This window comes from Nannospalax galili, unplaced genomic scaffold (genome assembly GCF_000622305.1).
Source record: "Nannospalax galili isolate Female #2095 unplaced genomic scaffold, S.galili_v1.0 scaffold934, whole genome shotgun sequence".
NCBI lineage: Eukaryota > Metazoa > Chordata > Mammalia > Rodentia > Spalacidae > Nannospalax > Nannospalax galili.
The window spans coordinates 513,363-538,064 of NW_008334762.1; the positions used below are offsets into that span (position 1 = coordinate 513,363).

The 24,702-nt window shown below is 40.3% G+C and overlaps 1 protein-coding gene across 3 annotated transcripts in view; it reads left to right on the top strand.

Moving 5' to 3' along the window:
- The first annotated feature begins 7,805 nt into the window (after positions 1–7,805).
- The window catches only part of Wwp1 (WW domain containing E3 ubiquitin protein ligase 1), a 123,859-nt gene continuing 106,962 nt past the window's right edge, over positions 7,806–24,702 (top strand). The window contains exons 1-2 of one of the 3 annotated variants that reach the window (XM_017797235.2): positions 7,806–7,956; positions 23,893–23,988. The gene's annotated coding sequence lies outside the window, so the exon portion shown is untranslated. The remainder of the gene's footprint in view (positions 7,957–23,892; positions 23,989–24,702) is intronic. The other 2 variants (XM_017797234.2, XM_008829462.3) reach the window with 2 other exon arrangements.

The window sequence follows — 24,702 nt, forward strand, 5'->3', positions numbered from 1 at the left end:
AAAAAAAATTTAGTGATCAAGAAAAAAATATATATATATTTTTTTAAAATATGTGTATGAACATTTCCTTGCATGTATGTATGTGTGCCTGGTGCTCACAGAGGCCAAAAGAAGTTATCAGAACCCATGGAACTGGAGTTACAGATGGTTGTTAGCTGCCATGTAGGTGCTGAGGACAGAACCCAGGTCCTCTGTGAGATCAGCCAATGCTCTTAACCACTGAGCCATCTCTCCAGCCCCACCCCCCTTTTTTATTTTTTGAGAGAGGGTCTCCCTGTAGCCCCAGCTGGCCTTGAACTCACTATGAAGATCAGGCTACCTCAGTCTCAGAGATCTGCCTGCCTCTGCCTCCTGAGTGCTAGGATTAAAGGCATGCACCACTATGCCTGGCAGGAAATTGAGTTCTTAAAAATAAATTAGAAGACAAATTTATACTGGATTTTGGCAAATTCTCACTAGTTCAAGAATTTACTAATCTGCTTAACAAATATACACTGAATCCATATAAAATGCTACGCATATGAGATGGGTTATGAGATGCAGGAGAAAATAAAATAATAAACTTGGTCTCTGCCTACAGAGTGTCTACATAAATCCAAAAAGTATTAGAGATGGTGCAGTGGTTTTGAGTGTGACTGGACCTTTCTGGATCCAGTCCTGCTTGATCTAAGGACCTACGGTGTTGGATACTCATGATCACCAAAGATTTGACTTGAGAGAGTGACTCCTGAGTTCACTGTCTGACATCAGTAAGATTAAAGACACAAACATTTGCAGGAGTAAGCAAAGCAGAAGCAGAAAAGTAAGGAACTGAGGAAATGTAGAACTTAAGGAAAAAGGTGAGAGAAACTCCTTAGAGAAGGAGGAGTTCCCAAGAGAGGGACTACCCACTGAACGCCTCAGTATGCTTTTTATAGGGCTACAGAAGAACTTAGACTAAGTCTGAAGCAATCACTATGAGATTGGTGGTGCTCTTGGCTGGCATGGCTCAAGCCAAAGGTGGGCCCATATGCTCTGTGCATGTCCCCGTGGCCCAACCAGGGAAAGGATTCTGCTTGGTTCACACACTGCCCACCCGGTTAGGGGTGGGTAAAGCCTCCCTCTGGCCATCTCTGACTAGTGCCTTATTAGCTGCTGACCTTGAGCTAACGTTCAGCCCTGGTGGGTGTTGATGTCACATCCACCTTGCAAGTAAGTCTTGCTGATGCTTACTCATACTAAACTCCCGTTGTTCTCACATTTATATGAGCAGCTTTTACTTTACCATGACACTTGTTGACTCTGTCACAGACACTGGAATGTCCCTGCAGTCTTCCTTGGCCGCCTTGTATTTAGCTCCTTACTCTCTTGAACTCCACAGCTGCCTTCTCACTGGGACTGCACCTAATGGCATTGCCTGCACCCATGGCTGCCCCACAGCAAGCCACACCTGGGAGAAAGTATGTGGAGCATACATACCCCGTTTAAGTGATAAGTGTAAGAATAGGTCATATATGAAAATAATTGGATGCGGGCAAAAGATTTAAACAGAAACTTTGCAAAAGCAAATACATAAGTGGTCCACAAGCACAGGGAAAGATATTTAATATCACTACTAATTAACCATTAAAGTACCACACACCCACGAGATAGCTAAAAAAAGAAAGGATGTTTACAAGATGTGGAATAATAAATGGGGAAACCAGAATGCTCATAGATTGCTAATGGGAAAATGGTACAACCACTTTATGAAACAGTTTGAAATTTCTTAAAGTAAAATTCATTCATAGGCATCATTGTCAGTTTTCAAGAAAATAAACAAATGTTTATAGAAGGACTTTTTAACTACATGTTCATGGACTCTTTAGTTACATTATCTGAAAACTGAAAACAAACCAAATGCACAGAGAGAAGACAAAAATAAATTATAGAAAGTTCATACATTAGAATATTATAAAATAATAAGAAGAAATGATAGCTACACACAAAGCTGAGCTAAAAAATCTGACACAAGTGACGACAAAATAAATGATTTCATTTATAGCAAATTCATGAAAAAATAGACATAGTCTATAGTGATAGAGGAGGAAGTAGCTGAGGAGGGCAGGGCTTACAGGTACTTTTTATAATGCTGGAAGTGTTCTGTACCATGATAGTAGCAGTAATTATACTGGTGTATTAATTTGTCAAAATTCACTATAAAGAGGCCTGGTGAAGTAACCCAGCAGATAAAACTGCTCACAGCTAAGCCTGACAGCCTGAGTTCTATCTTGGAACTGATATAAAGGTGGAAGGAGAGAATAACTCCACAAAGTTGTGCTCTGACCTCCACATGCATGCCATGGTATATGCATGCCCCCCATCATACACACATACAGTAATAAATAAAATTTAAAAATTAATTTCAATGCATCATTCAATTGAGCTTATTTTAATGTTTGTAAATACTGCAACTGTCTATTTTAGAAGATGACTGGGGCCAGGCTTGGTGGCACATGCCTTTAATCCCAGAACTTGGGAGGCAGAGGCAGGTGGATCTCTGTGAGATTGAGGCCATCTGGTCTACATAGTGAGTTCCAAACTAGCTGGGGCTACAAGGAGACCCTGTCTCAAAAATACCAATAAAATAAAACAAAAAGATAGTGGAATAGTTAATTTTAGATGTTAACTTGATTGGATTGAGGGATGCCTAGAGAAAGGCTATTTTTTTTTTAAATTTAAAGGCTTTGTTGGTATCTATGGAAGCAACACTTGGGAGGTGAAGACAGGAGGATCAGAAGTTCAAGGCCAGCCTCAGTGACATAGTGATTTCACGGTCAGCCTGGGTTACATAGAACCCTATCTCCAATCTCCCTCTCCCCAGGACTAAATAAGTAAATGAAGAAGAGGAGGAAGATGAGAAAGAGGAATGGGAGGAAGGAAAGGAGGGAGAAGAGGAGAAGGGAAATAAAGAGAAGTAGAAAGAGGAAGAGGAGGAGGAAGAGGAAGAAGAAGAGAAGGAAGAAGAGGAAATAGGAGAGGAAAAGGAGAAGGAGGAGCAGGAGGAGGAGGAGGAGGGAGAAGAAAAGATCTCCCTTTTGAGTTTTTCATGACAGTGTTTCCAGACAGGAATGGTGTGTGTGTCAGTGAACTAGTGGGGAAGACAGCCTAAATGTGAGGGAGCACTATCCTTGGCTGAAGATCAGCAGAACAGAGAACACAAGAAGTGGAAAATCCTCTCTGGTTCTTCCTTATTCAGCAATGCTTGTTTTCTCCTGTTGTTCTGATTGTCTGTGTATTTCTGATTCTGCTTCCCTGAAGAACCCTAATACAATCACTTACTAAAAATAATTATTTCATAAGCTATAATTGTCTTGTGTTATTCTCAACTCTTAAGCCTCATATTCTTGATGACTTTGTGCCTACCTGACAAACGTGAATAGGAAAGAGTACATCAGAGGAAGGTAGGTGGGCCTCATGTTAATTTCTCTGCCTTCAGAAGAGTGCTGAAGGAAGCAGCAGGTTGCAGTGTGTGGCACTGTGGTGTAGATTTCAGGCTTTTACCAGCAGGAGAGCACAAGGTGACTACTTGGAAGAGTTAGCAAGCAAAGAACACTCATCTGAGCACAGACACAAAGCAAAGTCGCCTTGCTCACCAGCACATGGGAAGAAGAAGCTTTCAATTGTAGAGGAAACTAGACAAGGTACTGCAGAGCTTTATCAGGACATTGCTGGCAAACCAGGCTGACTTAGTGGGGTGGGGGTTGAGGTTGCCTTGTGGATTGTAGGATGTTTAGCACCATCCCCTCCACCCATTAGATGACAATGAAAATCACCTTTCCAAACCACCAGCACCAGCACCTACCAATCTCTCTCTCTCTCTCTCTCTCTCTCTCTCTCTCTCTCTCTGACACACAGACACACACAGACATACACACAGACACACAGATACACAGACACACACACAGACACACACACAGACACAGACACACACACACACACACACACACAGACACACACACCCCTCTCAACCTCCATGCATTGCCAAATTCTCCTGGGATGCAAAACGGTCTCAGCTTGAGAATCACTGGATTAGTGTATGTGTTTTCTATTGCCGGGTATCAAATTATCCTTAAGATTTAGTGGCTTAGAACAATAACAAAGCTACTAAATTCATTATTTCTATGGGTCAGGAATGAGAGTGACTTACCTGTGTGGGTCTGTTTTCAGACCTCTGATGAGGCTGTGGTTAAGAAGTCATCCTCTGAAGTCTCGAAGAATCCACTTCTGTACATCACTCAAGTGATAACTGGCAGGAGGCCTCAGATCTTTGCTAGTCTCAGGCAAGATGCCATGGCTCCTTGTTCTGTGGGCCTCTTCAGAGGGCTGCTTGGGATGTCTTACCACTTGGCAGCTGCTAATGATTTGAGAGAAGGAAAAATGATTTATGATGTCTTTTTATGACCCAGTGTCAGAAGGTGACAATCCAGTTTTGTTATATTTGTTAGAACTAAATTGCTAATTATGAACCATACTCACCTAGAAGAGAATTAGACTCCAATTTGTGAGGAAAGGAGTATCTACAAATTTGTGGACATATTTCAGTACTCCTACAGTTACAGAAAGATTCTTTAGCAAATGGAATAGGAACTACGATTAGCTACTTGAAGAAAATAATTCAGTTCATCATTCTAAAACAAATCCTAAAAGATTATTTAATGAAAAAGCAAATTGCTAAGCAAGTAGAAAAAAATAAGGCAGACAGATTATAGGCTCTTAGGATGAAAAGGATGTGTGAAGTCAAAATAAAAACAATGGTAGTTTTACCTAGACTCAATATCTATGTTACATAGAGCATCAGTGAATAGTTTAGTAAGAAAATGGATAAAGATGGATCAATAGTAAGATAAAATATTTACACACATGAAAATAAGCAGTGATCACATGGGCACAGTGATCTAATATAGTGTGATGGGAAAATAGATAATAACTGTTATAGCAATCCTAATTTGTTGATGACATTCCAAGCTCATGTGTTAGACAGCTATATGTATTGTAGCAAGTCATTTACTTTTTGCTAAATCACATGGTTATCACTACACCAACTTTCCAGCTGAGGTACAATCAAATTAAGTAACTCATAGCTTATGGGTGGCAGCAGGGCTGGCTCATGCACTAGGCATAAGAGTTGCAATGCCTCTGGCTCACAGTACTTTTAGAGCCCATGAAACAGTTTAACTTCTATTAAGACTGAAGAGAAAAAATGTAAATGTTAAATGAAATATTGTGTAATGATGTCAATACATTTATCAATAGGCCAATGCAATCAGTACAGTTTTCAGGTTTGGGGTTTTTTTTGTTTGTTTTTTTAATTAGGGAAGAGGCCCTTATAGGTAAAGTTTCTAAGGTCATGAAAGTCAGAATGTATCTGAGCTGTGTTTTGATCCCAGCAAAGTGTCATTCTTCCTGCAAGGCAACTTGCCAGTGTGTTTCAAAAGGGCTAAACTTGTTCACAGCTTTTGATTACTTTGGAGGATTTAACCTGAGACAGTAAATAAAGGCAGGGATCATGATTTGATGAAAAGATACTTATAACAGTGCTCATGGGAAACCAAAGAAATAATTCAATAATTAAAATAAATATTCAATATTAGGTGTCAGCTTAGGGAAATTGGAGGAACTTAGCAGCTTCGGTATAATAGGGCCCAGAGAAAAACTGAACTTTAGGGGAGGTGAACATGAGCAGCCAGAAGGGGACACTGCACCAGCTCTGTGGGAGTACAGACCCCTGAGGTAGGTGGTGTCTGTAAGCAGCTGCTGCATTTATTTAAAGGGAACGTTCAGCCAAAAAGGCCCTGGAAATGTAAAGGCAACTATGTGTGTGTGTAAGCATGTTCAGCGATTTCCCAATAGTAGAAGCAGCACGAGAGCATGAAAAGGCCTCACCCAGCTGGTCATTAAAAGCCCTGAAGAGCCAATGAGTAGCTTTAAGCACCAGAGTGGTGTGACAGTCAGGGTTAACCACCAACTTGCCAGAATGTAGAATCACCTGGAAGATGGACCTCTGAGAATGTCTGTTGGATTATTTTATGTTAATTGAGGTGGGAAGACCCATATTAATTGTGGGCAAACTCACTCCCTGGGCAAAGGATCCTGTCTGTATAAAATGTAAAAACAAGCTGAGCATGCCTCTCTCTCTGCTTCCTGACTGGATTCAATGTGACCAACTGCTTCAAGTTCCTGACTCTTGACTTTTGCCTAGATCTGTGAGCCAGAATAAAACCTTTTCTCCTTTAAGTTGCTTTTGTCAGGGTATTTATTGCAGCAGGACACAAAACCAAGACAAGTGACATCACCAGGGATATATAGAGAGAGAGAGAGTTTTTGGTTTTTTTTTTTTTTTTTTTTTTTTTTGGTCTTTTTGAGACAAGGTCTCCCTGTAGCCCCAGCTGACCTGGAACTCACTATGTAGACCAGGCTGGCCTGGAACTCACAGAGACCCCCCTGCCTCTACCTTTTGAGTGCTGGGATTAAAGGCGTGCACCACCAAGCCCAGCCCCAGGTGTATATTTTTGAGTGATCTTTGTGCATCCTGTGTACACACACCCACCTTAGATGTGAAGTTAGAGGGCAGGAATTAATGTACCGAAGAGGAAGAGAGTGTACATTTGTTCATTCAAGAGCTGTGTATTGAATCCTACAAATATCCACGGAGTTGTCAGTGTTGCTCTTAGAGCAAGATTCTTTCGAAAAGTTTAGGTATAACAAAAGAGTGAACCAGAAAGACGCTGTAAAGTCACAGGAAAATTTAGAACAGAAATGTCTTAAAACGTCTTAAAGGTCTTAAAACAATGCTGGGACGTTGTGGCCAATAGGGGCTGAAAAAGGTATCCTAAGAAGGTGTCTTAAGGGAGGAACTGACATGGACAGGTTTGCTTCAAAGGGATGCCAGGACTTATGAACCTCTGAGATAAAAGAACTAGTAGGCTTGGGGGTGGATGTAGGTAAATTGGGACTGACTAAGGTGTTCGGGCAAAACTTGTGGAATCTATATCCGAAGATCTTTGTTCTCTGAGAATTTGAACGTAGGCCATCTGGTGAGTAATGTGGTTATCAATGACTTGTGTTTGGAACGTGGCCTTTCTTCCAAAAACAATGCAAATCACCAACAGAACTTTTCTAAACTAGATGATTCACTGTACAATGGAGGCTACAGAAGCTACCTTTCCAAGCTGTTGTGTGGATTAACTGCACGAATACATGCACTTGCTCAATAGGTATTAGCTCGATTATTTGACTGACGTGGTGCCAGGGGAAGGGAACAATTTGATTACCCATACAAATTTGGACCACAAGTCTTTTGGTGTGAGCATTTGCTAAATGGAACTATTTACTCCAGCAATGGATTCGAAATCGAATACCCCGTTCATTCGCAGCCCACTTTTGCTGTAGACTGCTCAAGTAAAGCAGTGACTTGAGGACCTTCCTTGGGGTTGTGCTCCCGGCTGGGCAGCTGGCCGAACAGTCCAGTCAGCACTAAGCACCCAGCCCAAGTCCCAGCGGCCTAGGCCGGCATCCCGGCCGCGGTCCCGCCTCCCCTTCGGCGCCAGGCTCCGCCCCCGTCCTCCTATTGGTTGGCGCTCCTCCTAGCTGAACCGCCGCGGAGACCCGGAGGAGCGGAGCCTGCCCGGGGCAGCCGCGGCCGGCGCGCCCTCGCTGCGCATGCTCGCGGGCAGCCGATTCCGGGTCCGGGGCTGGAGGCGCGCACTGCGCGGCACCGGCGTCGCGAGCTCGCGGCACGCTCCCGAGGAAGGGAGGTGTGGGTCGGGGCTGGGTGGAGGGAGGGCCGGTGTCGGCGTGCGGCGTGCGGGATCCGGGTGGCTGCGGGCGGCCTGGGCTGCCGCGGCCGACGCCTGCTGTGAGATGGCGATACTGGGCGCCGAGGGCTGAGGAGGCGTCGCGGTGGCCGCCGGCCCCGGGAGCCGCTGCTTTGCGCCGGTGAGCACTACGGGGCTCGGGCGGGAGGGCGCCGGGAGGGCCGCCTAGGCGGGAGTTGCCTGGGGTGGGGTCGCCCGGCTTGCCCCAGGTGGCCGGGGTACCGGCCTGTACGGGCGACCCTGGAGCCGGCGAAGTGTCCCGGGGACTGCGGTGCTCAGCCTCCTCGCCGCCGCCTTCCACCTTTCTTCCTTTGCTGCCTCGGAACTACCGCTGCCCCGACTTTCACCCCAATCCCCTCAGCGCAGAGCCGGGACTCCATCCCTAGAACGTCCTTTTTGACATGGTTTAGCACTCGGGACTCCTCTCCGCAGCTCCTCCCACAACCCCCAACCTCCACCTTTGGTGACCTGGTAGGTTCAAGTGACCTTGCAGATTTTACTAATCCTCATCTCATCTGTGATTTGGATCCTTTCCTTTAAATCTTCCTTTAAGATTTAGAATTTGTAGTTTGCTCATTGCTTTTGCTACCTTTAAACGATCAGTTTTGTGTGCCTAAGGACTGTGTGGTCCTTTCCTTTACTCATCGATTCGGAGTTGAGCTTCCTTCCAGCAATTACAGGAAACCTTTATTGCCAAATAAAAGGCGGACCTAATATACTTTTGAAATATTTACTCTGCCTGCATAAAATAATTCACAGGCGTTTGTTTTTTTCTATTAAGTTTTATCTTTTTGTGCAATAAGATTGAGTTTCTACTCTTAAAATGCTGCTAGTTATAGCCGTGGAAAAAGATATCACTGAGTTCCTACTCCCTTTTGGTGTTTTTTTTTTGTGTGTGTGTGAAGTACATGGTTTACAGTTGTCTGTAGGTTTCTGCAGTAGTTTATGCTTATGCATAAATGCACTTGACATGTCTCACCAAGTCTTTGTGTAACTCTATTAGTAGAATGCACCTTTTGAAAAAGAAAGACATTCTTTTATTTGTGACTTGTTTTTAGCTGTATAGTATACTAGTGGACTGAAAATTATCATTCTTTACAAATAGTATTTTTAAAATTGAAAGTATAATGGTCAGCTGTTGGGAGCTATTAAAACTGACGTGACAAATGTGGCATAGTTCTTTGAGATGTACCTTATTAACATTTTCAAATCCTTCTCATAAATGCAGAAGTGCAGACACCATGGTTTTGAAACTTGGGACATGGCAGATCAGGTCTCTGGCCTTCAAAGAGATAGGAATCTCTTCAGTTGGCTGAAATTTCTTTTACTTCCTTACGCAGTTATTAAGCTTCAATTGCATGACTGTGTGAGGTGTCTGGGGATGTACGAAGAACAGACGATTAGCAGCTTCTGTCCTTATAGCCTCGGGAGATAGGGATGAATGCAAGACTATACACACACTCCATTTATGTGTACATGAATGAATGGTAGGGTCTCACTCAGTAGCCCATGTCCAGCCTTGGGCTTGCCCTCTTCCTGCCTCAGACTACAGTGCTGAGATCACAGCTATATGCACTATGCCCAGCATGCCTTGTATGTATATGTGTCTCATGAACAATATCAAAATCCTCTCAATTCAAGTTCAGAGAGGGTAGAACTTAGAGCTTGTGTCAAGATAGAGAGTTTCTAGTTTTGGAGAAATTGGATTTGAAGGATGACTAATTTTTCGTAGGCAGGAGAAGGTAGCAGAAAGAAGGCTCTAAGAATTTGGATGGAACAGGAAGTATTTGTATTTATATAGGGTGAGAAAGCCTGAAACAAAAAATAAAACCAGTAGCAGACTTTTTTTTTTTTTGTCTTTTTGAGACAGGGTCTCCCTGTAGCCCCGGCTGGCCTGAACTTGCTATACAGAGATCCACCTGCCTCTGCCTCCTGAGCGCTGAGATTAAAGGCCCAGCAAGCAGATTATTTTTAATTCAGGGCTAATGATTGGATTATAAGTCAGTGAGGGACACATATGTGGACACATATGACCCCTGAGTTGGGAATGAAGAAGAATAAGTACAAAAATGTAGATTTTAGTTTTATTTCTAGTTTTGGCTGCTAATGAGTACTAAATTTAGGTATGAAATTTAACTTTTTAAAACTTTCAAGCACCAGTGTATTCATCCTTCTGACCTACCTAATTCTCAACTTCATGAACTCTGAATTTCATGAGACTCAAATAATAAAGTGTCAAAACAATTATAAAAAGAATGAAAAACACCACAGCAATGTTCTGAGATATTCATCTCAATGCCAGCAAATAGAGGAAAATTTGTGGTTTTCATCAGACATTTATTTGTATTAGTAACAAGTTCCTTGGACACCACTTATAAAGAGCAACATTGGATTTTCCACTGTTCGTTATGATTATGTCGCACTTTCATATGAAAAGTAAAATGGTTCCAGTCTTTCTAATAATTATAGAATCAAAGTTTCTACAGTTAGAAAAGAAAGCAACCAATAATAGTAATAATCCCTACTACCAGGAAGACAATCTTATATGAGTGCAGAGAAGTCAACTCCTCACTATCAAACTATGCATTAACCACCCTAGTGTGAATTAGCTACTTAATCCTTTTTTAAAAATTCACTGAGTTTGAACCCCCGTTTCACTTTATTTGTCTAGTATTAGCCCCTGAATTGAGGGACAGGGATGTTCTTAAGTAAGGCATGCAGGCCTAGAGGAGATTAAGACGTTCTCCAAGTTTATTTCACTTGTGTGCTCTATCACTTTTCCCCCATTCCTGATTGAAAGACACAAAGACAGTAATAATTAAAAGGTCTGATCTGATATTGTCTGTTCTCCATCTACCCATATCATCCCCCAGACTCACCAGTTCTCAAGGACATAGAAGGAAAGATGGGGACAGATGTTCCAGTGGAAATAGAAGATCCAAGAATCACAAAACACTAGAAGGAATCTCCTGGAACCACCTAGTTAAAGACATTAATGATATCCAGTTGACAATAAAGTAGTTATATTATCTTCATACAAAAAGAAAATCACTATTGTCAATAAACTCCTGATTCTATTTTACCCACTTACCTTACCAACTAGACTTGTAACAGATTTAACTTTTGGACTAATTTCTTTTAAAATATAACAACCAGTAAAAGTCAAAATTCTCTGTGAAGTGTGAGCCTTAGCAGGAGGCCTCTAGGTACTTACCCACCCTCAGGGCTATTGTTCTTAAAAGTTCCCACCAATTCTGTGAGCTGTTCCCAACCCAATGGATAGCCCACAGGTTGCATGTGGAAGCTTCAGGTAGTCCAGGGACTACCTGAAACTAAACCCACAAAGCATGGGTATATATAGCAGATTTCTTTAGTTTCACCAGGGTTAGTAATCCACAAAAGGCTGTGAACGTAATGTGCCCATGCTGTGGAATAACATGTCAACACTATTCTCTCTACAGACGTGAATCAGAATCATGATCTTAACTTTCTTTTTTTAAATGTTTATTTATGGGGAGGGGGGGATGCTTGTGTGCCACTATACAAGTGTGGAGGTCAGAGAACAACTTAGATGCACAATTAGGCTCTCTCTACCGTGCGGGTTACTGGGAACAAACTCGTCATCAGGTTTGGCAGCAAACACCTTCACCCACCGAGCCATCTCCACGGCCCAAGTATTTTACTTTCTTCATTTCACTGCTCATCAAATTCCCTCATTTCCTTTGTCCTTTCCACTAGCTCAGACCTTTGCTTTCTCCTGACTAGAGGATAACTATTTGGTGATAAACTACTTAGAAATTTCAAAATTACCTACCAATAGCTGTATTGAATGAGGTTACCATCTCAGCACAAAGAAGGGCAATTCAAATCTCTATGTACAAAAGTCTTCTGTGGAATTTACCTGTTTGGAGTGTTTTTGACTTTTGTACAGAGTCAGAAGAAAGCAAAGTTGATTGCCTCCCTCAAAAAGACATTGGTGAAATGTAGGCATTAATTTCCTTTGGAAATTTTTCGATTTCAGTTCTGTTTTTTAAAGATGAAGTTTGATTATTTTTTATAAAAGCCTAATCTTGGAAAACTTTTATTTATTTATTTATCTATTGAGCACATAAATCAGAATCTTATTCCAAAGGATATATTGTGGTATTTTTTATTTTTATCATTACATACCAAATTTTAGTATACATCCCCATTACAAAAGCTTTTGATATATACTTGAAATTCATATTTAAACAATTTTTGTGTGGATTCTTTTTTAAAAATATTTTATTATTTTTATTTTATGTGTATGAGTGTATTTCCTGCACCTGTATTGTGCAGTGCCGTGGAGTTAGGGATGGTTTGTAGCTGCCATGTGGGTGCTAGGAATTGAACCCGGGTCCTCTGCAAGAGACCCTTTTGTGTGGATTCTTAAAACCATATGCCAATTTCTAAGTTATAGTGAAGAATAGCATTTGTTGATTTTGCCTTGACGTTTCTTAACATACTATTTATTTATTGTTTGGTCTTTTTGAGACAGAGTCTCCCTGTAACCTCAGCTGGCCTGGAACTCTATGTAGACCAGGCTGGCACAGAGATCCGCCTGCCTCTGCCTCCCAAGTGCAGTGCTGGGATTAAAGGCATGTGCCACCATGCCTGGCCCATACTATTTACTTATAATACATACTGGTGCAGTTACTGAATGCCAGACACTGTGCTGGCTCCTGAGGCACAGTTGTGAAACAACACACATGAAGCCTATTTTCTTAGAACCTGGAGGCTAGTAGAGTCACTGGCATTAAGAAAAGACTTTTTCTTCTATGGTTGTGGGAATAAAATTAGTTGCACCCCTCCTTTTCTCTGGTATTTGAGCAAATTTTGTAGAAACACAAGGCCAACAGCATTATTTCACTTTACTATGTAACAAACATCCTGAAGTCAAGTGGCTTTTCGAAAACAGCAGTCCTACCTGCTTACAGTTTTTCTCTTTTGGGCTGGACTCTTTGGGCCGCTCTACTGACTTTGCTCTTCATCACTTGAATGGCTGCTTTCAACAGGCAGTTCAGCTGGGTGCTGAGCACGCCCCTTCTTTTTTAGTCTTCTCCATGTGACCATTGTTGCAGAGTTATCAGCCTTACCTTGTAGCTTTAGGCTCTCAAGGGTGGAAAAGCAAAAGGAACATGGTCTTCTTAAGGCATGTTCCTGGGACTGGCACAACTGCCTCATTCTGATGAAATCACAGCTTTGGCCTATATCCAAGGGGAGGCTACTATGCAACTGCATGAATCTGTTCAGGGCTACATTATAATGGGCTATGGCAATTTCTATGTAAGTACAGCATCAGTTCTGTCATACAAAGACATATCTTCTGGAAAACTGATTTGGAAGCTGAAGCTTAGATTCCTTACTGCTTTCCCCAATCAAAACTTTTGAGCCTGGGCCTGCCAGAAGGGAAAGCTGGGTCTCAAGTGCAAATGACAGTAAATTTGGCTTACTACAAAAATAGAAATAGTGGGTTCTGTCTTTAGTTAGAAATGAAGAGGGTCTGTGTGCTAGTTAATCTTGAGTAGATCTAGGGTATGCCTGAGGATATTTTGGAAACATTGAATTGAAGAGGGAAGACCCACTTGGATGTGGGCAGCACCCTTCCATGGGTGGGTTGTGGACTGAATACAGAGGAGAGAGCGAGCTGAGCTCCAGCATTCATCTCTCTCTGCTTCCTGACTGGCTGTGGTGTGGGAAGCTGCTGTACACTCCTGCTGTCATGAGCTCCCTGCTTGGAAGGACTCTCCCTTTCTTCCCTGAGTTGCTTTTGTCAGGTATTTTGTCACAGAAATGAGAAAAGTAACTAATACAGGCTGGCATGTAGCTCAGTGGGAGAACACTTGCCAAGCAACCTTGAAGCCTGGGTTTCAAAGAAGTGGGGTTGCCCTGCAGTTTCATCTGGCATGCTAAGGTAACAGGGCAGGATTGACTGGTTCTATTTGAGGATAGTGGAGTTTAAGAAAGTGTAGGACCCATGATGCCAAACTGATTCAAATAAGTGATTTTTCCCAGTTTGATGTGTTGGTGAGACAGTACCTTATGTAGAGAGTGATGCACAGTAGGCAGGGACCCATCCTTTCTTCTCTTGTGATTAAATGTCAGACCCAAAGGAGCAGAGCTGCTTGACCAGTGGAGCTGACCATCCCTGAGCAACTTGTACCTCACAGATGTAATTTTTGTTTGTGATGCCTTGAAAAAGGTTGGTATGAACTCCTCTTTGTGGTGAGGCCACTATCCTAGGAAGAGTGCTCTGGAGGGTCCTAGAGTCCACTGGAGCTCTTTGAAGGAATGAGGTAGTGTAGTGTTCCTTTCTTCCTCAAACAGTGGGTTGATTGCCAGCTGGGTTTTCTCATTATCTTGACCTCACTGGCACTTTGTCTAGTGTCAATATATTTTTGTTTTGTTCAGATTAGCTACTAAGTAATGGCATAGCTAGCTGAGATGAAGAAAATGAATCTTTAATTTTTATTACATTGTATCTTTCTTAGTGGACTAATGATTTGCTACATTTTCTTGAAACAATTACACTAAAAAATAGTGCAGCTTACAGGAATATCATTGCAAATGTCTGAAATTGTACATTGGAGGAATTTGGTGGCTGAATGTGCTGAGAAACATGATTTATAATACTAGGCAAGGCCAGAATGCAAAGATGAGATGGATAGCATCATGTTAGGGTGTTTCCTGGCATTCCTCCTGCCCTTTAATTACTTGGGTGGTTAAAAAAGTATAGTAGCAGAAACATAATTGTAGGCATGGTAGCTTTGTTTAACTAGGGAAAAACAAGGTCTTTAGATAGCTGGTTAGTATACTTACTATGACTAAGTAAGGTGGATGGAAGCAGACTTGAGTCCTGACTTGAAGTAGGATCCCCTGTTAATCCCAATTTGCCAGGAGGTACTACTCTTTGTATGCGTTAAATTAGGATGGATAGGAGAATTAGATAAGTCAACCTTTTCTGTGTAAGATAGTCTTTACCTTAGATACAGACAAGTTAAACCAGACATGGTGGTTTACACAAAGGCCAGTAGAGTTTCCAGTTTCAGGCCAGCCTGTGCTATATAGCAAGATTCTGTCTGTAAAACCAACAAAACCAGAGATTAAAAGACAAAAACAAAAACAAAACAACCAAATAGCCACAAAAAAAGGAGAATGAAGTAGATTGATCTCATCGTAAGGCTTTTAAGAACAGAAGACTCTTGGCATTTGGGGTGACAGCCATGGTTAGGCAGCATTGACTTCTGTCAGTGCTGCTTACTAGCAGAATTGCCTCAGTTTTTTCTTTTGCAAAATGGAAAGAATGTCTTCATTGCCAGTTTTGGTAAGGATAGGTTGAAACGATGTTTATAAGATGGAAATTGTGGTAGCTTCAACATAATAAGGATATAATTTTTTTTGTGTGTGTGAGACAGGGTCTCCCTGTAGCTCTAGCTGGCCTGGAACTCACTGTCTAGACCAGGTTAGCCTTGAACTCACAGAGATCTGCCTGCCTGTGCCTCCTGAGTGCTGGGACTAAAGGCATATGCCACCACGCCTGGCGATATAAGTTATTTTTATTGCTTTTAATGCAATATTAAGTTGAAAATTCAAAGCAGTAGTCAATTTGCTGTGGCCCACTCACTTGTTAAGGACAATTTGAGCTTAGTTTGGGTATGTACAAAACTGCCTATCAGCTCCTACTTCTCAGTTGAACAAACACGTTGCATAAAAATTGAGGATTAATTTGAGAAAGATCCTAACTCAACAGACTGTCAGGATAGCAGTCGTCGATGATTGGGCTATGCAATGTGGGACAAGAAATTGTTAACATCATCATTAGATTAAATGTGTTTACCAGTTTGCCAAGGTGTAGTTCCTGCTTAATCTCAGGGTGCTTGTTAAGTGTCTTAAGTTATTCATATCTTTCAAAGTCTTTCTTGAGAAGGGCACTCAGGAGTCTTCATTTTAGTGAATGTCTAGGATGATATTATACACATTAATTTGGCAACTGCTGACAGAAATTGATTCTGTAAGACTGGGATCCTAGTAAGGTTGGTCAGAGACCGGGAGTAAATGTAAAGAAAGCATAACATCAGAACCTTCCAACTGTTAAAAAGGCTTAAGGAGTACAGAAAGGTGATACAGAATGTTTACAGCCCTGAGCATGCAAGTGAAGTGACCCTGGCTTACTTGTTCAAAAACTTACCAGTTCTACCAAAGAAATTCATGTAATGAAGACATTTCTATTTAAAAAAACAAAACATAAGCAGTCTAAAAGAGTTACATTTGATATTATGATACTTTGTTAGCTAGTCTGATTGATTTTTTACTTAGCTCAGATAAGCCAACTCAGAAATAGATACTTTGATTGAAGTGTGTCAGATTTGGAATTTGGGCTTTTGGGTAGAAAGTAGGTTGACTGTGGGCGTGATATGTCTTTTGGGAAAAGCCATTGCTTAGCATAAGGACATTAACTTGGGAAGAGAATTGTGAAAAGGGTTTAATTTCAAGTCAGTGAAAATGGAAAAACCTTCAAGCTCATCTCTAACTTTTGTTGATGACAGCCTGGGTCTGTCACTTAAATGTTCCTCAGTTCTGTGACCAACAAGACCCATAAATCTGATCAGATCTTTTGTTGGAAAGGCAGACCTTTAAATTAGGGACACTTTCTAGAAAAAAACAAACGTATGGTTGAAATAAGCATAAGTACTTTGAGTATATATTGTGACGAAAACATACCAGACCCTTGATTCCTTGTATATTGGAGTGGATTGGTTGGCATTTCTGTGTGAGGAGCCCATTGTTTTGTGCTTTTCACTGAGGGCAAAACAACAATAGACTATCTTTTTGTCCTGTAACCTGTGGACTATAGTCAGTGCTTAAATGTATACCCAGAATGCAAGGCATACATTATACTTGGGAATTTTATTTTTCTAGGTTAAAATTTTTGGTAACTATAACTTGTTTTATATTTTCTTTCTAATTTAAGTTTTTATGTAAAGAGTGATCTAATAAAAGCCTATGAGTAAAGGAAAATAAATCTAACTGCATTCTGGCAATCACTTTACTCACTGACTGATAGTGCTCATGTAAGCCTGACTTGAGGCTGAGTTTTATCACGTCTAGTAGGGCTTCATTCGGAAAGTGAGAACAATAGCACCGAGTTCCTAGATACACATCTTCTTAAGCATGGCACTCAGCATGCACTGGGATGTGTTTGAACTACTTTTTTCATTCACTGATTGTTTCAGATTTTAATTTAGAAAGATGGGCTAGGGGATGGATCAGTGAATTAGAGCACTTGCTGTGCAGCACTGAGGACCTGAGTTTTGATCCACAGCACCCAAATAAAAGCCCTGGCCATGTGTGCCTGTAGGTGTGGCATGAGGGTGGCAGAGACCAAAGGATCTCTGGGGACTTGTTGATATCCAGCCTAGCTGATAAACAGCAAGTTCCAGGTTCAATGGGAGACCCTGTCTCAAGGGAATAAAGAAGAGATTAATGGAGGAAGACATTCAGCACCCTCCTCTGGCCTCTTTGGGCGGGGGGCACAGATGTGTACATACATGTGTACACCACACACATGCATGCACGTATACCAAAGAAAGAAACCATACTATACATACTACATTAAAACCTAAGTGAGGTCTAGAGCAGTATCTGTACTCTGGGAAATTAGTAAGTGTAAAGAAGTAAGGACAGTAAGCAGCCAGATCTTACTGCCGTAAGTTCAAATCAGCACAAAAGAGGAATTTGCAATTCTTATGGTTTTTTGTGGTTTTTTTGGGGTTTGTGGACAAAGTATTGTATTTTTACTTCATTTTAACTTTATTAAGGACCACATGAATCTAGGAATAGAGGTTTTAGCTATTTAAGTGGTTTTATAATTTTGGAAAATTTCTTGTATCTTGGTTTCTAATTTCCTCTAAGAACGAAGAGTATTTAATGAGACTATATCTTACAGCATGCTTTAAAATTCTTAAGAGTGTTCATAAATAGTAAATAACATTGCATGTCTAATACTTACCAGCTTTGAAATATCTTGAAATTATTTATGTATCATATGTTTTTTTGTTTGTTTAAAGCAAGTCTAAATTTTTAAAAAATTTATTTTTGTGTTCCGTATATGAGCGTTTTGCCTGCATGTTTTATCTAAATGCACCATGTGTGTGCTGTGTTTGCAGAGGCCAGAAGAGAGTGTTAGAGCTCTTAGAACTGGAGGTATGGATAGTTGTTAGCTGACATGTGTGACATGTGGGTGCTGGGAACCGAACATGGGTCCTCTGCAAGAGCAGCCTGTGCTCTCAACCTCAAGACATCTCTCCTGCCCTGAAACAAAGTTTTGCCACGTTGTTCAGGCTGACGTTGAACTTAGGATCCTTCTTCCTTCACCTCTTGGGCATTTCCCACACTCCTGACTAGAAAGCCTTCTACTTCCTAGGTTTAGTACTAGCACTTTTTTACCCTTCGCTTGACTACTTTTGTCTGGTACATCCTCATTTTTCAGATAAGAAAACAGAAACTCAGGTTAAATACATACAAATAGGAGAGTTGAAATTTGGACTTGGGTCTATCTGACTTAAAAAATCTATCCTTTGTATTAACTCAACATTATCTCCTTAAAAAAATGTCACTTTGGAATTGAAGATTAGGAAAACTCCGTGGCTCTGTAAATGCTGATGAATTAGAATTAATATATTTAGAAGCAATCAGAAAATATTTGAGGGGGGAATGACATAATTTTGATCATGATCCTGGTGGCCAGTGCAGTATGGAAAAATACTAACTAGACTTGTCCACAGGAGCACATTTGTTGGACTTTAAGGAACTTGGTGTTCCTGAGTCTCTTCCTCTGCCTGTCAGCTTCTCTTCAGCTCCAAGTCTTCATGTCCATGCTTGCTTTCTGCTGCTTCATAAGTTGTAGCAGATGCAGTGGCCCTCTGTGTCTCTTAGTTCTGTGCTTATGGATTTAAGCAACCTGTATTGAAAAAGTTTGAGAAAGAAATTCTGTGTGTGTTGAACATTTCAAGCTCCTCCCTATTTCTAGAACAGTACAGTGTTAGAAAGAATTTACAAAGAATTTGCTTTGTGTTTTGTAAGTAAACTACAGTTAACTTAGCATATATGGGAGGATGTGTACAGCTTTAGGCAATATTATGCCCTTTTGTATAGGAGACACAGCATCCATAGATACCCAGGGGTAACCATATTTGTACAGCTTTTTCTACTCATTGAGTTCATTCTCAAAATTTGGAGCTCAAAGTTTTGATGTGTTAGTGGTATTTGAGTAGTATTTTTTAAAGTGATACTATGCAGCACTTGGGTGGGAAATCTTTTTTCTACAATATTCAATAAGGCAAAGGAAAAATTACCAACTGCATAATCTTTATTTTGTTATTTAAAAAATATTTTATTGTTTATTTTATGTGTATGAATGTATTACCTGCATGTATCTAAGTATACCTGTGTCATGCAGTGCCCACAGAGGTCAGAAGAGGGCATTGAATACCCCTGGAACTGGAGTTAAGGACAATTGTTAGCTACCATGTGGGTGCTGGGAATGGAACCTGGGTCCTCTGCAAGAGCAGCCCTGTACTTTTAGCTGCTGAGCCACCTCTCCAGCTCTGCAAATGCATATTTTTTTACTTTAAAGCTTTAGTATTCTCCCATTCTAAACATAATATTACGTGTTATAAGAAATTGAAAAATAGCAGATTAGGAAAAAAAGAAGCTACTAATTTTTCAGTACTGATACCATCCAAGTGTAATCCTTTGTTGATATAACTAAAAATTTGGTGTCAGGTTTTTTTTTTTTTTTTTTTTTAAGACAGATCTAGGAATCTGAGCTGGACATGGTGGCTCACACCTTCAGTCTCAGCATTCTGGAGGCTGAAGCAGGAGGATTGCTGTGAGTTTTGAGGCAAGTTGGGCTTGTGACCTTGTCTCAAAAAATAAATCAATAAAATAAAAAATAAAACTCCCAAACAAAACCCAAAAGAAAGAAGGAAAAATAGGACTCACTTCTTAAATTAAGCGTAGAAAAATGATTTGCGTGCTTAATAATAATAAAAAAAAACTGAATAGAATTTTTTTTTAATGATGAGGAGGGAGAGAAGGGATTATCAGTGTGGTAACAGACGCAGCAATGCTGACAAAGTCTGTGTTCATGTTTTGTTTTTATGAACCATAGGGCTTCAGGTTAAAAGTTGGTAAGGTTGCTGCTAAATTTGATGAGTCCATTTTCCTTTCTGACTAGGGTTTCCTAGTAAACAAAGCATCATCACTTTTTATATCCTTTCTTGGAAAGGACTTAAGTTATTTTATTTTAGGGAAATTGGTAAAAAAAAAAAAATGTAACTTTTAAAAACTGTTCTTTTTCGGAGCAATATCACCATCTTGTGGCATTCTGGAATATTGTTTTCAAAGTTTCATAGCTATGGGCATAAGTTAAATATTTCTCTTGATTTTAGCCAAAGATTCCACCAAGCTTATAATTGGCAGTTTTTGTAAATGAACTGTAGAATTAAAAATAAAATGTGTGTTGGAGGAAAATAATGATATAAAATGAAAACAGTTATGAGTTAGGTACAATAATGGGTGATTTGCTAGTATTTCATGTTTTTATTACCTAAGTATTTCTAATAAAGTAATTCTAAGCTGTTTTGTGATCCATTTCTTATTTAATAAGAAAACCAAGGCCCAGAGAAATTGAAATATCTAGTTGTAACTACTTAGTCAGACTTTTGGGTTCATTTTGATGTAAAATAGTGCTTTGTAGCCCAGCATGGTGGCACATCTTTAGTCCCAGCACTTGGGAGGCAGAGGCAGGTGGATCTTTGTGAGTTCAAGGCCAGCCTGGTCTACATAGCAAAGTCTAGGCCAGCTGGGACTACAGGGAGATCCTGTCTCAAAAAGACAAAACAAACAAACAAACAAGCAGACAAATAAATAAAAATAGTGCTTTCTAAACTGGCGACTCATAGGATTATTTTTTTCCATTAATTTGTATACTGATTTTCATTTTGATGATAATTTTTTTCTTCCCCTTGATGTGGTATCTCATGTTGGCCAGACTGCTGTTGAACTCCTAGGCTCAAATGACCCTTCCAACTCATTCCACTTCCTTTGGGGCCACATGGTGGGCCCACTTCACTTGTCTATTCTGATGATGATGATTTTGAGGGAAAGAAAGAAGAGAATTAGGGTGGTTCATCTGAAAAAGTCATCTAAAAGACAGTTGGGGATGTAGCTCAGAGGTAGTCCTAGCCTAGTTTATGCAAGTAAAGGCCTGATAGTGCTGCTGCTAATGACCTCAGGCAAAGACCTAGTGGGGCTGGCACCCCTGAGGTAGGACGTGAGTAGATTCTAAGGGGAGAGTACAGTGATAGAAACAGCTGTTAGGGAATTGTGTGCAGAAGAGGGCCGTGAGCTTCATGTGAGGGTCATCTGTACTGACTAACACACTGGAGATCGGCAAGATGTGAGGTACTGAGTTACGTGGCGACTGAACAGTGAAGAGAGGCTGAAGTGTAGTGGGTGAAGGCCTATGGTAGGAAGAACAGTGATACAGTGTTTGGAAACATGCAGGAATCTGGAAATGCCTTTGTCTTCAGGATCTTGAGGAATCAAATCAGTGATGATATAGAGTCTGTTAAATTATTTCTGAGAGCTAAGAGAGACACTGGGATTCATTCTACTGGTCTCTCATATGTAGTTCCAGTGTAGTGCTCTTGAGCCCTGCCGAGTTCTGCTTCTGTGAAAGCAAGTGCTTTCCTTTCTGAAGTTCTAAGTCATAGAGAAAGAGGAAACTGTGCATTGTGATAGATTTTATTAGAAACATTTGAGATGTGTAAAAAAGCTGTCTCAGCACAGGGGGAACATTTGTATTGCTTATTAAAACTGGAATGCCCCAGTTCCCAGGGACTAAGGGACTTCCAAGCCTGGAAGACTCAAAATGTGGAAAGGTCCTGGGAAAATGGGGTGAGGTGGCTACCCTCCTGTTTTTGTCACATTTAAAATAAATTATCTTTCTATATAGAAATAACATCCTTGTATTAGTCAAGATTAAACCCAACATTCTGTAGTTTATATTTTTATAAAATATATATTTTTACTTTAGAGTTACTAAATTGTGTATATTAGGAGGGAGGTTGTCATCCACCTTTGTCTTTGCTACTTTCACTGAGTTTTAAATTTGTGCTGTTGATACAGTAACTGCCTAGATTGAGGCTTTGTAACAAAGTTTAACCCTATGCTGAGTGTACAGAATGAATCAAGTCTGTTTTAATCAGATTTTGTTGTTATTTACTGTTTTCTCCCCTTTTAATTGCTTTGACTTTAGAATGACATCTTGAGGTAAGCAGACAATTAGAGACATCTTCAAGAGCTGGGGATGGTAGTGCATGCTGTAATCTGTGCCCTCAGGAGCCCAGGCCAGTTTGGGCTACATAGTGAGACTCTGTCTCAAAAACAGCAAGGAAACAAACAAACAAAACACCCCATATTTTCTAAGTGAGGATTTGGTAGTTCTATAATTTCAGAATACTGGAAATATAGTTTGTTGCCTAAATTTGAGACTCTCTTATATTCTCTGTAGTTGAATGAAATAGTATCTTCAAAGGGTTGATCTAGGCAAAATCAGCTTAAATGTATCTCCTCTAAGCATAGATTATAACCTTATCTTATTTGGCTGAATTGCCATCTTGCAGAAAAGAAAAGTTTGATGAAATTCAGACTTTGCCTTTTCTCTTTCCACACCTACTTCCTGAGTTCCTGAACCTGAGTTGATCCTACAATCTTTCTCTGTCCTATACGGTCCCAAGAACAACTGGAAAATAGTGGTACCAGCATGCGGATTGTTGTTTCTGTGGATTTATGACAGATATCATATTAATACTGCTTAGCAGTAGTTAGTCAGCACACTTCTCATTCTACCCAGTGATTGTTCTAGGATAGCTCCCCCATGGGCAAGCCTATTACCTTTCATGGGTTTAATGCAACTCCAAATAGTTCTCCTCCATTAATTTATCTCCTAAGCCTGTCTGATATCTGGACATTAACAGGTTTTCTTTGAACTTCAAGCTCTCAAATGAAAGATTTCTAACCTGTTCTCAAAAGAATTGTAACTAGCTTTTATTAAGTGACTTTGTGCCATACAGTTAAAGTGCTGAGGATTTTACATGCTTCATCTCTATTTAATTTTTACAGCATGAGGTGGATGGCTTTCCTCTTCCTGCTCTGTTGATATAGAAAGTGAGCCATGGAAAAGATAATTTATTACTCAGCTTCTGAGTGACAGAGCTGGGAATAAAGTTCACATAGTCCAACTTCAGAGTTGACTCTTGAAATCTTTGTGCCATTTAGTCTCTCCAGATTTTCTTCTCTTTCCTTGCCTGCTTATGGCACCAAGCTCCACCCAATACTAAGTGGGTAATTTGAGTTTCTCATTCTTTTTTATGAATAACCCTCAGGTATGCCATGATCATCCAGTGAAAGACCTTACCTATACCCCCAGTTACCTTCTTCACACTACCAATGTTCTTCTTCAGTTAAGCTCACTTTCTCTAACCTCATAGCTGCCAATGTTAACCTTTCTAAAATGCAGTTTTCAGTGTTTATCAGGATAAACTTACAGTCCTATGCACAGTGCAGTTGGGGTACCATGTTAAGGGTTTTATTTGCCTGTTAGCCACTTTTCCCTCTTATTCCATTGTCTAGCCGTACCACTAGTTTTATAGATATCCTTCACATTTTCTCTGTAATTCCATCTCGAAGAACTACAATTCAAAAACTGGAGAGATGGCTCAGCAGTTAAGAGTACTTGCTACTCATGTTGAGGACCCTGAGTTTAGTTCTCAGCACCCACATCTTACAGTTTCCTCCAACTCCAGGTGATCCAAAGTCTTAAAGTTCACTTATAGGCTGTCTTCTTTCTGAAGCCTTTTCTGTCCTTGCAGGGTGGATTTCATGCTTCTCTTGTGTGCTGCAGCTGTTGTTCTTCACATTTTACATCTGTTTTAGTAACTATCACATCGAAAATGATTTATGTTTACAGGACTGTCTCCTCACCAGACTATGAACTCCTTGACAGAAGAAATCGTGTCTTACTCAGCTTTGTATTCTCTGTGTTTGGCGCAGTTCCTGATACGTAGTAAGTGATTAGCAAAAATTTTTAAGACTATATACCTAATAGGCAAACAAATTTTAATCATTATATCTATATACACCTAGTAATGCATTGCTATACAAATATGGCTATAGACTTTTAATACTTCTGAGGCTCAATTTCCTCAGCTCTAAGATGGACATAGTATTTCCTTATCCGTAGTATTACTGTAATGTTCAGTGTATGTGTGTGTGTGTGTGTGTGTGTGTGTGTGTGTGTGTTCTACTTTTAAGCGTCACACATCTTTGTGTTATTAAATGAAGTTTGGGAACTAATAGAATGTTGAAATTGATCATTTTATTTCTGATCTTCTCTTTTAAGGCAAGATGCTATCATTTTAAACTGTTTCATCATGTTTTCCAGTTTGCTTGTGTTCTTGAGTCTAAGGATTGGTCTGTATAGAAGCGCTTGTGTAAAACCAAAGGAGAAATAGACTGGGATTGGTCAGGATCTTATTTGATTGACATCTGATTGACACCATCTTTAAACATACAAATTTCTTCTCAAAGAAAGAATCTGATGCCTGCCTGTCTTCTTTGTTCTCAGCAAATTTCTGTCTAATTGACTAGTGAAGCCTCTCCCTTTTTTTTTTTTTTTTTTCTGTTGCTAAGTATAACCTGAATAGCTGTGGTAACCTAAAGTAGTTATATAAAAACTTATACCTTCCTTTATTTTCCTTCTTAAACTACAGAAATACCA